At 49.0% G+C, this 14326-nt stretch overlaps 1 protein-coding gene across 2 annotated transcripts in view; it reads left to right on the forward strand.

The window, feature by feature from the left end:
* Positions 1–1262: 1262 nt before the first annotated feature.
* Positions 1263–14326, forward strand: part of LOC119976532 (phospholipase D1-like) — a 196672-nt gene continuing 183608 nt past the window's right edge. The window contains exon 1 of one of the 2 annotated variants that reach the window (XM_038817094.1): positions 1263–1341. The gene's annotated coding sequence lies outside the window, so the exon portion shown is untranslated. Of the gene's footprint in view, positions 1342–12872; positions 13011–14326 lie in introns of those variants that run through there. The other variant, XM_038817092.1, reaches the window with a different exon arrangement.

The raw sequence follows: 14326 nt of genomic DNA on the forward strand, positions 1-14326 counted from the left end.
CACAGTTTCATTCACTACTCGACTTGTGTTAATTGATGGCCCATCTTCCCAGGTGGCCGTACGTGTTCTTGCCCACAAGCCCGGTGTCTAAGATTGCCTGGTAGAGCCAGGCAATGGCCGTCCGTATACAACAGGATAAACAACATCATCTCTGCTCGGCACTGTGCCAAAAACCCCCATTGTTATAATATGCCCCAAACCTCCAATTGCTAGATTCATCGACATCCTCCCCCTTTTCCTGCTTTATTCCAGTCACTATATTCCAATTCAATGGGGCTTTCCAAAGAATTTGTGCTGTTTCGAGTTTTTAAAAAAAGTAGAGTATCCAATTCATTTTTTTCCAATTAAGGGGCAATTTAGCGTGGCCAATCCACCTACCCTGCACATCTTTGTGTTGTGGGGGTGAGACCCATGCAGACACGGGGAGAACGTGCAAACTCGACATAGACAGTGACCCGGGAGCATGATCGAACCCGGGTCCTTGGTGCCGTGAGGCAGCAGTGCTAACCACTGCGCCGCCATCCCCCTACCCCCCCCCCCCCCCCCCCCCCCCCCCCCCCCCCCCCCCCATTTGTTGGCCATCCCAAATCGTGTTTGAACTGAATGGCTTGTTAGACCAGCTGTAATAAAACCAGACGGAGTAAAATTAAACTCCATGACATTCGTCCCAGACCCTATTTCAGTTTCCCCAAAGGGCGGGTTGGCTGAAGTATAAAAGCTGAGTCAGACTGAGCAATGATGTGGCGATGCCGGCGTTGGACTGGGGTGAGCACAGTAAGGAGTCTCACAACACCAGGTTAAAGTCCAACAGGTTTGTTTCAAACACTGGCTTTCAGAGCGCTGCTCCTTCACCTGAGGAAGGAGCAGTGCTCCGAAAGCTAGTGTTTGAGAATTAGCAAGGTGTTGACTACAGGCAAAGTCACTGATGTTTTAGCTGCTCTCTGTCATCACTGAGCCCCACCCTGATTTAGTGCAGACTGCCAATCAGGAAGGAGTATCACGATGAACAAGCTCCCCCTGCCTCCTGGCTGACAAACGGATAAAGGTTTGCAAATCTTGAGCAAGCAGGTTAAAGCTGGACTGTGAAATTCTCCAACGTAATGGCTTGCTCCACCATTCCTCATACTGCGTCGCTGTTAAACTTCCTGAACTCTGCTTTCACAAGCCTCTATCTCCCACACAATCAAACCACTAGTTGTTGGTTATTTCAGTAGCTGCTCACTCGCTTGCTGACTGGCTGCCGTACCAAATAGCGTTTGGCTCTTTCATCCCTTGCACCGCTGAATTGAACCCTTCCCAAACTTCTTTGGAATTGCTGGGGTACAGCTGATGCAGGTGGAGGTATGTACAATGTGAATTCTTGCTTTCTTGGGCCTGCTCAGACAGTGTAGCTGTCTAACAAGTAGATCCTGTCAAGCCTATATAAAACGGCAGAAAAACACACACATTTTAAATTTTAATTTTCACATTGAGTTGAACAACCCGAGACGACATGAGGAAATACAACCATTACGATCTGGAAGGCGCTGCACGAGAGGGTGGTGGAAGCAGATTCAAACAGTAATTGGATAAGTTCTTGAAGGGAAGTATTTGCAGGTCTTTGGGGAAAGAATAGGGGGAGGGGAACTAATTGCATAGCTCTATGAAAGAGCTAGCACAAGCTCAGGGCCAAATGGCCTCGATCTATGTTGTATCACTCAATGATTCTATGCATTCTCAGGGTAACACCGAGTTAATGGAATGTTTTTGTCTCGGGTGAATGATCTGATGATGATTATTTGTTTTTGATGCAAGAATAATGTTACCAAGGTGGCATTTATTGTTCATCATTCCCTCCAATGTGGGGATAAAGTTATCAATCCCGCTTGGTCAAGCATCTAGAGATTTCTTCTGATGCCCTCTTGGAGTTGTAACAGATTCCTTTATGGGATGTGGGGGTTGCTGGTCATCCCTAATTGCCCTCGAGAAGGTGGTGGTGAGCTGCAGTCCATGTGGTGTGGGTATACCCACTGTGCTGTTAGGGAGGGAGTTTCTGGATTTTGGCTGTGACTGTGAAGGAACAGCGATATATTTCTAAGTCAGGGTGGTGAGTGACTTGGAGGGGAACCTCCAGGTGGTGGGGTTCCCAGGTATCTGCTGCTAGAAGACACTTAGAACAGTACAGCACAGAACAGGCCCTTCAGCCCTCGATGTTGTGCCGAGCAATGATCACCCTACTTAAACCCACATAACTCGTATAACCCAACAATCCCCCCATTAACCTTACACTACGGGCAATTTAGCATGGCCAATCCACCTAACCCGCACATCTTTGGACTGTGGGAGGAAACCGGAGCACCCGGAGGAAACCCACGCACACACAGGGAGGACGTGCAGACTCCACACAGACAGTGACCCAGCCGGGAATCGAACCTGGGACCCTGGAGCTGTGAAGCATTGATGCTAACCACCATGCTACCGTGAGGCTCTTGTCCTTCTAGATGGTAGTGGTCATGAGTTTGGAAGGTGCTGCCTAAAGAATCTTGATGAGTTCCTGCAGTGCATCTTGTAGATGGTACACACGTCTGCTCCTGTGCATCGGTAGTGGAGGGAGAGAATGTGTATGGAAGGGATGCCAATCAAGCGGGCTGCTTTAATGAAAATTAAATGAAAAATCGCTTATTGTCACAAGTAGGCTTCAAATGAAGTTACTGTGAAAAGCCCCTAGTCACCATATTCCGGCGCCTGTTCAGGGAGGCTGGTACGGGAATTGAACCCGTGCTGCTGGCCTGCCATGGTCTATGTTAAAAGCCAGCTATTTAGCCCTGTGCTAAACCAGCCCCTGAAAAAACGTCCGTCCCTGGGTTATCCTGGATAGTGTCAAGCTGCTTCAGAGTTGTTGGAGCTAGACTCATCCAGGCAAGTGGAGAGTATTCCATTATACTCCTGACTTGTGCCTTGTAGATGGTGAACAGGTTTTGGGAAATCAGAAGGTGTGTTACCAGTTGCAGGATTCCTAGGATTCTGTAGCCACTGTATTTATATGGCTATGATGTGGACAGTCCATTTCAGTTTCTGATCAATGGTAACCCCCCCGGATGTTGATAGCGGGGGATTCAGTGATGGTAATGCCATTCAATGTGAAGGGGGTTAGAACAAAAGACAAAAAAAAGTTCAGCACAGGAACAGGCCCTTCAGCCCTCGCCTGCACCGACCATGCTGCCCGTCTAAACTAAAATCTTCTACACTTCCTGGGTCCATATCCCTCTATTCCCATCCTATTCATGTATTTGTCAAGATGCCCCTTAAATGTCACTATCGTCCCTGCTTCCACCACCTCCTCCGGCAGCGAGTTCCAGGCACCCACCACCCTCTGTGTAAAAAATTTACCTTGTACATCTCCTCTATACCTAGCCCCTCGCACCTTAAACCTATGCCCCCTAGTAATTAACCCCTCTACCCTGGGAAAAAGTCTCTGACTATCCACTCTGTCTATGCCCTTCATAATTTTGCAGACCTCTATCAGCTCCTCCCTCTCTTGTTTCTCTCTTGTTGGAGATGGTCATTGCCTGGCACTTGTGTGGCATGAATGTAACTTGCCCCTTGTCAACCCAAGCTCGGATATTGTCCAGGTCTTGCTGCATTTGGACATGGACTGCTTCGTTATCTGAGGAGTCACGAATGGTGCTGTCACATTGTGCAGTCATCCGCAAACATCCCCACTCCTGACCCTATGATGGAAGGAAGGTCATTGATGAAGCAGATGAAGATGGTTGGGCCTAGGGCACTACCTTAAAAGTCACCTGCAAGGATGTCCTGGAGCTGAGATGATTGACCTCCAACCACACAATCATCTTCATTTGTGCCAGTTATTGTTCCTCTGTTCAAGAAAGGGAATAGGAATGACCATGGTAATTATAGGCCGGTTAGTCTTACTTCGGTGGTCGGTAAGTTAATGGAAAAGGTCCTGAAGGATAGGATTTATAACCATTTGGAGAGATGCAGCTTAATCCGGGATAGTCAACACGGATTCGTGAAGGGTAAGTCTTGCCTCACAAATTTGATTGAATTCTTTGAGGAGGTAACTAAGTGTGTAGATGAAGGTAGAGCAGTTGATGTCGTGTACATGGATTTTAGTAAGGCGTTTCCCACGGTCGGCTCATGAACATAGAACACTGAAGAAAGTAAGGAGGTGTGGGATAGAGGGAAATTTGGCCAATTGGATAAGTAACTGGCTATCACATAGAAGACAGAGGGTGGTGGTGGATGGAAAATTGTCAGACTGGAGACCAGTTACCAGCGGTGTATCACAGGGATCAGTGCTGGGTCCTCTGCTGTTTGTGATTTTTATCAATGACTTGGAGGAGGGGGCTGAAGGGTGGGTCAGTAAATTTGCTGATGACGCCAAGATTGGTGGGAGTAGTGGATGAGGTGGAGGGCTGTTGTAGGCTGCAAAGGGACATTGATAGGATGCAGAGCTGGGCCGAAAAATGTCAGATGGAGTTTAACCCTGTTAAGTGCGAGGTGATTCATTTTGGTAGAAATAATTTGAATGTGGATTACAGGGTCAACGGCAGGGTTCTGAGGAATGTGGAGGAATAGAGAGATCTTGGGACTTATGTCCACAGATCTCTGAAGGTTGCCACTCAAGTGGATAGAGCCGTGAAGAAGGCCTATAGTGTGTTAGTGTTTATTAACAGGGGGCTTGAGTTTAAGAGCTGCGGGGTTATGCTGCAACTATACATGACCCTGGTGAGAACACATTTGGAGTATTGTGTGGCAGTTCTGGTCACCTCACTATAGGAAGGATGTGGAAGCATTGGAAAGAGTGCAAAGGAGATTTACCAGGATGCTGCCTGGTTTGCAGGATAGGTCTTATGAGGAAAGGTTGAGGGAGCTAGGGCATTTCTCTTTGGAGCGGAGGAGGATGAGAGGTGACTTAATAGATGTTTATAAGATGATGAGAGGGATAGATAGAGTGGACGTTCAGAGACTATTTCCTCGGGTGGATGTAGCTGTTACAAGGGGGCATAACTATAAGATTCAGGGTGGGAGATATAGGAGGGATATCCGAGGTAGGTTCTTTACTCAGAGAGTGGTTAGGGTGTGGAATGGACTGCCTGCTGTGATAGTGGAGTCAGGCACTTTAGGAACTTTCAAGCGGTTATTGGATAGGCACATGGAGCACACCAGAATGACAGGGAGTGGGATAGCTTGATCTTGGTTTCGCACAATGCTCGGCACAACATCGAGGACCGAAGGGCCTGTTCTGTGCTGTTCTGTTCTATGTCTATGTCTATGACTCCAACCAGCGGAGAGTTTGCCCAGATTCCCACTAATTTCAGTTTTGATCGGGGTGCCTGATGTCATACTCAGTCAAATGCTGCCTTGGTGTCAGAGGCAGTCCCTCTCAACTCACCTCTTTTGTCCATGTTGGAACTAAGGCTGTAATGTGTCAGGAGCTGAATGATGCTGGTGGGAGCCAAGCTGAACATCAGTGAACAGGTTATTGCCAAGTGAGTATCACTTGATAACACTGTTGGTGACGCCTTCCAGGAGTTAGGAGTCACGTGTAGCTAAGCCGAGGTGGGAGTGGGGCTGGAGTCACATGTGCTCCATAGATTCTTTAGTATTGTACCAACCACCCCCCCCCCCCCCCCCCCCCCCCCCCCCATGTGCCCTTGGATTCCCCTGTTAGTCAAGAATCTGTGTACCTCTGCCTTAAAAATATTCAATAACCTGCCTCCACCACTGTCTTAGGAAGAGAGTTTCACAGCCTTCTGAGAGAGAAACATGAGCTTAATCTTTATTTTTAAAAAAGGAGACTTATTTGAACTTGCCTTCATTGGACAGGGCATTGAGTATAGAAACTGGCAAGTAATGCTACAGTTGTATGGAACCTTGGTAAGGCCGCACTTGGAATGTTGCGCACAATTCTGAGCGCTACACTCCCAGAAGGATGTAGAGGCTTTGGAGAGGGTGCAGAGTAGGTTTGCCAGGATGTTGCCTGGTCTGGAGGGTGTTAGCTATGTGGAGAGGCTGAATAGACTTGGACTGTTTTCATTAGAAAGACGGAAGTTGAGGGGTGACTGATAGAGGTCTACAAGATTATGAGGGGCATGGATAGAGTGGATGGGCAGGCACTCTTTCCCAGGGTGGAGGGGTCAGCCACCAGGGGGCATAGGTTTAAAGTCCGTGGGGCAAAGTTTAGAGGAGATGTGCGAGGCAGGTATTTTACGCAGAGGGTGGTGAGTGCCTGGAACGCGTTGCCAGGGCAGGTTGTGGAAACAGATACATTAACGGCGTTTAAAAGGCATTTTGACAAACACATGGATAGGATGGGTATAGAGGGATACGGCACAAGGAAGCGCTGAGGGTTTTGGCCAAGGTCAGTATCATGACTGGTACAGGCTTGGAGGGCCGAAGGGCCTGTTCCTGTGCTGTATTGTTCTTTGTTAAATGGTGTCCTCCAGGTTCTGATCTCTCCCACAGGGGTAGGCATTCTTTCTGCATCTACTCTGTCTTGCGTTTTGATGGGATCACATCTCACCCTCCTCGACTCCATCAGATATAGGCCCAACCTTTCTTCCGAAGATATCCCCCTTATCCCAGGAATCAACATTTGAGTGAACATTCTCTGAACTACCTCAAATGTAACTTTGTCCTTAAGGATACCAAAACTGTGCAAAGTACTTCAGATGTTGTCTCATCAATGCCCTGTACAACTGCAGCGCAACTTCCCCACTTTTTATATACCTTTGCCCTGGCAATAAACCACACCATTCCATTCGCTTTCCTAATCACTAATCCCAGTTGCTTTTCTAATCACCAGATCCCACAGCACTTCAGAGTTCTGCAAACCTCCTCTATTTAGGGAACATGTTGTATCTATTCTCCCTGCCAAAATTGGAAAGTTCACGGGCGGGATTCTCCGAACCCCCCCCCCCCCCCCCCCCCCCCCCCGGCCGGGTCAGAGAATCGGCGTGAATCCTGCCGGCTGCCGAATTCTTCGGCCCCCCAAAGATCCCGCTGACGTGAATCGCGCCGCCAGCCTCGGAGAATGGCGAGGATCAGCGCGACGCTACGGGCCCCGGGGCCGCCCGAAATCCCCGGCCTGTGATGGGCCAAGCGGCCGCCCATTTTAGGCTGGTCACGTTGGTGTAAGTTAGAGCTGGTACTTACCGGTGAGACCTGGATCTGCGGGCGGCCTCCGGGGTCCTTGGAGGGGGGGGGCGCGGGGGGATCTGGCCCCGGTGGGGGGGTGCCCCCACGGTGACCTGGCCTGCAATCGGGGCCCACCGATCGGTGGACGGGCCTGTGCCGTGGGGGCACTCTATTCCTCCGCGCTGGCTGGTGTACCACTCCGTGATGGCCGGAGCAAAGATGAACCCCCCCCCCCTGCGCATGCGCTGGGATGACGGCAGCACATGCTGGCCCCTCCTGCGCATGCGCCAACTCGCGCCAGCTGGCGGAGGCCCTTCGGCACCCGGGGCGACGCAAACCACTCTGCCTCCGGACTAGCCCCTGAAGGTGCCGAGGATATAGCACCTTTGGGGTGGCCCGACGCCAGAGTGGTTCACGCCACTCCTTCCCGCCGGAGTTCCCCGCCCTGCTGCTTTCCGGAGAATCCCGCCCCACGTTTTTCCACCGTATACTCCATCTGCCAAATTTTTTTCCACTCACTGAAACCTGTCTGGATCCCTTTTCCAGCGCGTTTTGTCCTCTTCGCAACTTACTTTCCTACCTGTCCTTGTGCCACCAGCAAATTCAGCGACTGTACATTGGCCCCTCCACCTAAATCATTTGTGTAGATTATGCATGATAGCACAGTAGTTAGCACTGTTGCTTCACAGTGCCAGGGTCCCAGGTTCGATTCCCGGTTTGGGTCACTGTCTGTGCGGAGTCTGCACGTTCTCCCCGTGTCTGCGTGGGTTTCCTCCGGGTGCTCCGGTTTCCTCCCACAAGTCCCGAAAGACGTGCTGTTGGGTGAATTGGACATTCTGAATTCTCACTCTGTGTACCTGAACAGGCACCGGAATGTGGTGACTAGGGGCTTTTCACAGTAATTTCATTGCAGTGTTAATGTCAGCCTACTTGTGACAATAAAGATTATTATGATAATACAACAGGCAATTTGTGTATAACAGGCTCCCAAAAAACAACAATGTGAACATAACAAAATAATCTATTTCGTAATTAGAGAAAAACAGAAAATGCTGGATAAACTCAGCTGGTCTGGCAGTGACTGTGGAGAGTTATTCTTTCCAAGTCCATCTGACTCTTCTGAATTGGATTGGATTGGATTTGTTTATTGTCACGTGTACCGAGGTACAGTGAAAAGTATAAAAGGGTGCTCCGGTTTCCTCCCACAAGTCCCGAAAGACGTGCTGTTAGGTAAGTTGAACATTCTGAATTCTCCCTCTGTGTACCCGAACAGATGCCGGAGTGTGGCGACTAGGGGCTTTCCACAGTAACTTCATTGCAGTGTTAATGTAAGCCTACCTGTGATAATCAAGATTATTATTATTATTAACATCCCTCTGCCGTTTGAGCACATCTCACAATTGACAAACCCAACTCCCCTTCCCTGTCCAGCCCATCCTCCGGCTACACCTTTTCTTCCTCCCCAGCTGCTTAGGTGGGATGGTGTGAGCTGGGACAGAGTGAGCAGGTCGTTGCGGTAACTGTGCTCAGGCTGTGAGGAAGGGATAACAGACATCAGGAATCTCAGGCCAGTTGTCTCTCGACATGCCACCAACTTGCTGAACACATGCTCCACGTTCAAAAGTCTCTTTGAATTGTTGCTCTTAGACTGTGGTTGGGAAATGCCTGCCTATTGCTGCTTGGCTGAGGTTTCCTGTCCAGACACGTGGAATGGATGGGGGTAAAGGGGTTTGTCGTGTACCTTTTGGGGAAGTAACTCTTGGAGGGCAGAGACATCACTGGGTCAAGTCTCATCTGTGTTAAACCTTTCGCACTCAACAAGACAGAGCGTTCATTTGTCCAACATCTTTCAGAACCTCATTGACAGCTAAGAAAATATTTTGCAAGTGTCATTGCTGTTCAAATGTAGGAACTGTAACACCAAATCAAACGCAACAATGTCACATTACCAGCAATATGATCACGACTGTCATAATATATACCAGTATATCATGGTGCAAACACACACTGATGGACACACACAGGGACCAATCAACATGTACGAACACCGCAGCCAATCACCAGTTAGAATACACACACTATAAAGACAGAGGGCACCACGGTTCCCGCTCATTCTGGGTGCTGCCTCTGAGTGTAACAGGAACTCATCCAGCCCAGCACAGACTCACACCACGTGCTGAGAGAATCAACTGGTTTGGACAAGGCTTAGGTCTCTAGTTTAAGTTAGCATCATTTAGACCCACAGTCATCGTGTGTTAGTTAGTTATAAGCAGTTAATAAAATTGAGTTGAACCTTCATCTGTATTGGAAGTGTCTGTTCATCTCTCAAGCCTACACAAGCCAACACATCAATGACCAGATTCTCTGTTTTATTAATGGTTGAGTTGAGGGAAAAGTGCTTGTCATCGAGAAACCACACGGCCTTCCTTCACGTAACTTTGAGTGCCGCTATTTCAAAGGTCTCCAGCCAATCTCCTACCTTCTATAAACTGTAAATCATTCAAAGGTCTGCAGCTCATATCTTAACCCCATTCACCCATCAGCCTCTGTGCTCCCATTGGCTCCAAATCCTCCAACACGTTGATTTTCAAATTCTCATCCTTGCCCTCTCCTTGGATCTGTAATTCCCCCAGTCCCACATCCTGCAGAGGAAAGGGTTCATGTCAGAAACATACGGGTCATGCTGATGTAATATTGATATCAGATCACATGACAGGGAAGTAAGAGAGATCTGGGAGGAGGGGAACGCCAGGCTCGTGGAGGCTCCAAATGCTTCAATACTTGACATAGATGAGGAGCAATGGTTTTCAAAAACTACAGACTCGAGTAGCACATTTTGGGAGAATGGCCAGTTCTCCCAAATCACCATCTAGACCCCAGACGCACAAAACACAACCTTCCCAGATCCCAGCTCTCCTCCAACTTCTTCCATCGGGCAGGAGATTCAGAAGTCTGAGAACACGGACGAACAGACTCAAAAACAGCTTCTTCCCCACTGTCACCAGACTCCTAAATGACCCTTTTATGGACTGTCCTCATTAACACTACACCCTTGTCTGCTTCATCCGATGCCAATGCTTATGTAGTACATTGTATATATTGTGTTGCCCTATTATGTATTCTCATGTATTTTCTTGAATTCTGTTCAATTCCCTTTTCTTCCCATGTACTGAATGATCTGTTGAGCTGCTTGCAGAAAAATACTTTTCACTGTACCTCGGTACACGTGACAATAAACAAATCCAATCCAATCATTGGCGCCTTACACCCTCCAATATTCCCTCATCCCTCAAGAAGCTCCTTCAAACCAGCCTCTTGTAGTGACCAATGGAATAATCACCTTGCTGTTTAATCATTGATCTTGTGAAGTGGCTTGGGAAATTGAACAATGCGGAAGTGTCTGATAATACAGGCTGTTGTTTTTCAGGAGATTCCAGAGATAAGGGGTGGGGTGGGGACGGGAGCAATAGAATTTGAAGGTGCAATCGGAGTCGTGGTTGCTGCTGGCAACGTGTTTGGTGAAGAGGCTTGCAATGTTATATTCTTGGAGTTAAACATGTGTGAGCTGTGACTGGAGCATTCTATAATCTGCCTCCTGCTTTACACCACAATCTGGGAGAAAGGGAAAGATAACCCCTCATTTCTCCTGAGCTTCAATCAGAGTCACGGGAATGCGGTGATCTTGGGGAACCCACTCTCTGCACAGGGATATTTTTCAATCCTTCCATTCTGATGTGGTTCCTGTAATTTATTTATGCTTTGGAATTTGTTGAAATGACGCATATTAATAGATCTCAGCCAGACTGCGGAGAATTACAAAATAACACATCGACATCTGTATCTATTTTAGTACATTTAGGTTTGCATCAATCCCCTCGAATGGAACACTTTATATTCCAGGCACCAATATCAGCAGCAACACTCCCAGGACAGGTACAGCACGGGGTTAGATACAGAATAAAGCTCCTTCTACACTGTCCCCATCAAACACTCCCAGGACAGGTGCAGCATGGGGTTAGATACAGAGTAAAGCTCCCTCTACACTGTCCCCATCAAACACTCCCAGGACAGGTACAGCACAGGGTTAGATACAGAGTAAAGCTCCCTCTACACTGTCCCCATCAAACACTCCCAGGACAGATACAGCACGGGGTTAGATACAGAGTAAAGCTCCCTCTACACTGTCCCCATCAAACACTCCCAGGACAGGTACAGCACAGGGTTAGATACAAAGTAAAGCTCCCTCTACACTGTCCCCATCAAACACTTCCAGGACAGGTACAGCACAGGGTTAGATACAGAGTAAAGCTCCCTCTACACTGTCCCCATCAAACACTCCCAGGACAGGTACAGCACGGGGTTAGATACAGAGTAAAGCTCCCTCTACACTGTCCCCATCAAACACTCCCAGGACAGGTACAGCACAGGGTTAGATACAGAGTAAAGCTCCCTCTACACTGTCCCCATCAAACACTCCCAGGACAGGTACAGCACGGGGTTAGATACAGAGTAAAGCTCCCTCTACACTGTCCCCATCAAACAATCCCAGGACAGGTATAGCACGGGGTTAGATACAGAGTAAAGCTCCCTCTACACTGTACCCATCAAACACTTCCAGGACAGGTACAGCACAGGGTTAGATACAGAGTAAAGCTCCCTCTACACTGTCTGCATCAAACACTCCCAGGACAGGTACAGCACGACTGGATGTGGCAGAACTTTGATCTGATCTAATGGTTGTGGAATTGCTTCGCTCTGGCAATCATTTGCTGCTTCTGTTGTTTGCCAGACGTGTAATCTGATGTTGGAGATTCATTAGGTAGTCACCTCGAGTTGGATTCTCCACCGTCGGGATCGCCTGGGGATTTACCGACGGCATGGGGCTGCCTTACAGTGGGAAACCCCATTGGCCGGCTGGCGAGATGGAGAATCCAGAGTGCGCACGGGAGGCCACATGTATCCCGCCCCATCATTTTTCGGTTTGCCGGGTTTACTCCTGTCATGCCTTCCTGCACTCTGCACTGGACCAGGATTGATCCTCTGCTTCAATGGCGATGACCGTGTGCGGGACCTGCCTGGCCATGAGGTTACAGACTGTGGCTGAGTAATTCCGATGCTACTAATGGCTCCCTGCCCCTCATGGGTACCCAATCCTGAGCTGCTGGATCTATTCTCAATCTATTTTGATAGGTACATACAATAGCATAAGTACACACAATAATTATAAAGGAACGTTTTCTGTATGCTTTCTTAATCTGCTTTTCCAGCCCACAATAGTTAGCAAATTTTACTCAGCTCTTGAGAAAGTATGATTCATTGAGTTGGAATGTTTCCTGGGCCTTGTTCCCAGTCTCATTGTTTCCTGTTGTTGGGCCAGAATATAATTGTACACAAAACCACAGGGTGGTGCAGCTATTCAGTGTGTGTGCGTTAACTGAGCTACGGCAGGTATTGAGCAGGGTCACCGTGTACCTCCATGCACACAGCAGCAAAGGGGGTTTAGTCTGGAGGCTTAACGATCAGACATTTCCCAAGCTGGCCTGTATGTGAGGTAAACTCCCTTTGAGAAGAAGGTGGGGACCTGTTTGGTTAGAAGCATGGCTGAAGTTATTGGCAGGAGTGTTGATTTATGAGCTGTGAGTCTGTATCAAATTCCAACTCCATTAGGTGCGTTTAGTTTGTGACTGGTGCCTGGAAGTTCACCTTGCACAGGGCGAGTCACGCCTTGAACACCGGATACGCAGTAGCTGGACCTTTACGCCGACAAGGCAGAGAGCTAATCAGCAAGGAGAGCTTCATTCGCTGGGACTGGAGGAAGCAGGTCTTCAGGTTGGGAGGTGATCTGACAGAGCATAGTGAAGGGAGAGGTAATTCTGCAAAATTACTGCACACTAAACTGTAATAGTAATATTACTTGCATTTGTAATGCCTTTCACAGACCCTGCACATTCCAGGGACTTTTAGACCCAAGAATTCACCCGAGTAGTTTGTTTTAGCAGCAAGTTGAAGGAGAGAGATTGGCCAGGACACTGGGCTAATTGCATTTACAATTACTGAGGAATTGGAATACAGGGGTAATCCATTTCAGGGGTAAAAGAGTACCTGGGCAGGGGATACTCAGGTATAGGGGAACTTGAGCATGGGGTACTCAGGTACACGGGTACTTGAGCATGGGGTACTCAGGTACGGGGGTACTTGAGCATGGGGTACTCAGGACGGGGTACTTGAGCATGGGGTACTCAGGTATGGGGGGGTATTTGAGCATGGGGTACTCAGGTACGGGGGGTATTTGAGCATGGGGTACTCAGGTACGGGGGGTACTTAGGACGGGGGTACTTGAGCATGGGGTACTCAGGTATGGGGTACTTGAGCATGGGGTACTCAGGTATGGGGGTACTTGAGCACGGGGTACTCAGATACGGGGTACTTGAGCATGGGATACTCAGGTACGGGGGTACTTGAGCATGGGGTACTCAGGTATGGGGTACTTAAGCATGGGGTACTCAGGTACGGGGTACTCAGGACGGGGGTACTTGAGCATGGGATACTCAGGTACGGGGGTACTTGAGCATGGGGTACTCAGGACGGGGTACTTGAGCATGGGGTACTCAGGTATGGGGGGGTATTTGAGCATGGGGTACTCAGGTACGGGGGGTATTTGAGCATGGGGTACTCAGGTACGGGGGGGTACTTAGGACGGGGGTACTTGAGCATGGGGTACTCAGGTATGGGGGTACTTGAGCATGGGGTACTCAGGTATGGGGGTACTTGAGCATGGGGTACTCAGATACGGGGTACTTGAGCATGGGATACTCAGGTACGGGGTACTTGAGCATGGGGTACTCAGGACGGGGTACTTGAGCATGGGGTACTCAGGTACGGGGGGGTATTTGAGCATGGGGTACTCAGGTACGGGGGTACTTGAGCATGGGGCACTCAGGTATGGGGTACTTAAGGATGGGGTACTCAGGTACGGGGGTACTTGAGCATGGGGTACTCAGGACGGGGTACTTGAGCATGGGGTACTCAGGTACGGGGGGGGTATTTGAGCATGGGGTACTCAGGTACGGGGGGTATTTGAGCATGAGGTACTCAGGTACGGGGGGTACTTAGGACGGGGGTACTTGAGCATGGGGTACTCAGGTATGGGGGTACTTGAGCATCGGGTACTCAGGTATGGGGG

This window comes from Scyliorhinus canicula, chromosome 13, assembly GCF_902713615.1.
Source record: "Scyliorhinus canicula chromosome 13, sScyCan1.1, whole genome shotgun sequence".
Taxonomy (NCBI): domain Eukaryota; kingdom Metazoa; phylum Chordata; class Chondrichthyes; order Carcharhiniformes; family Scyliorhinidae; genus Scyliorhinus; species Scyliorhinus canicula.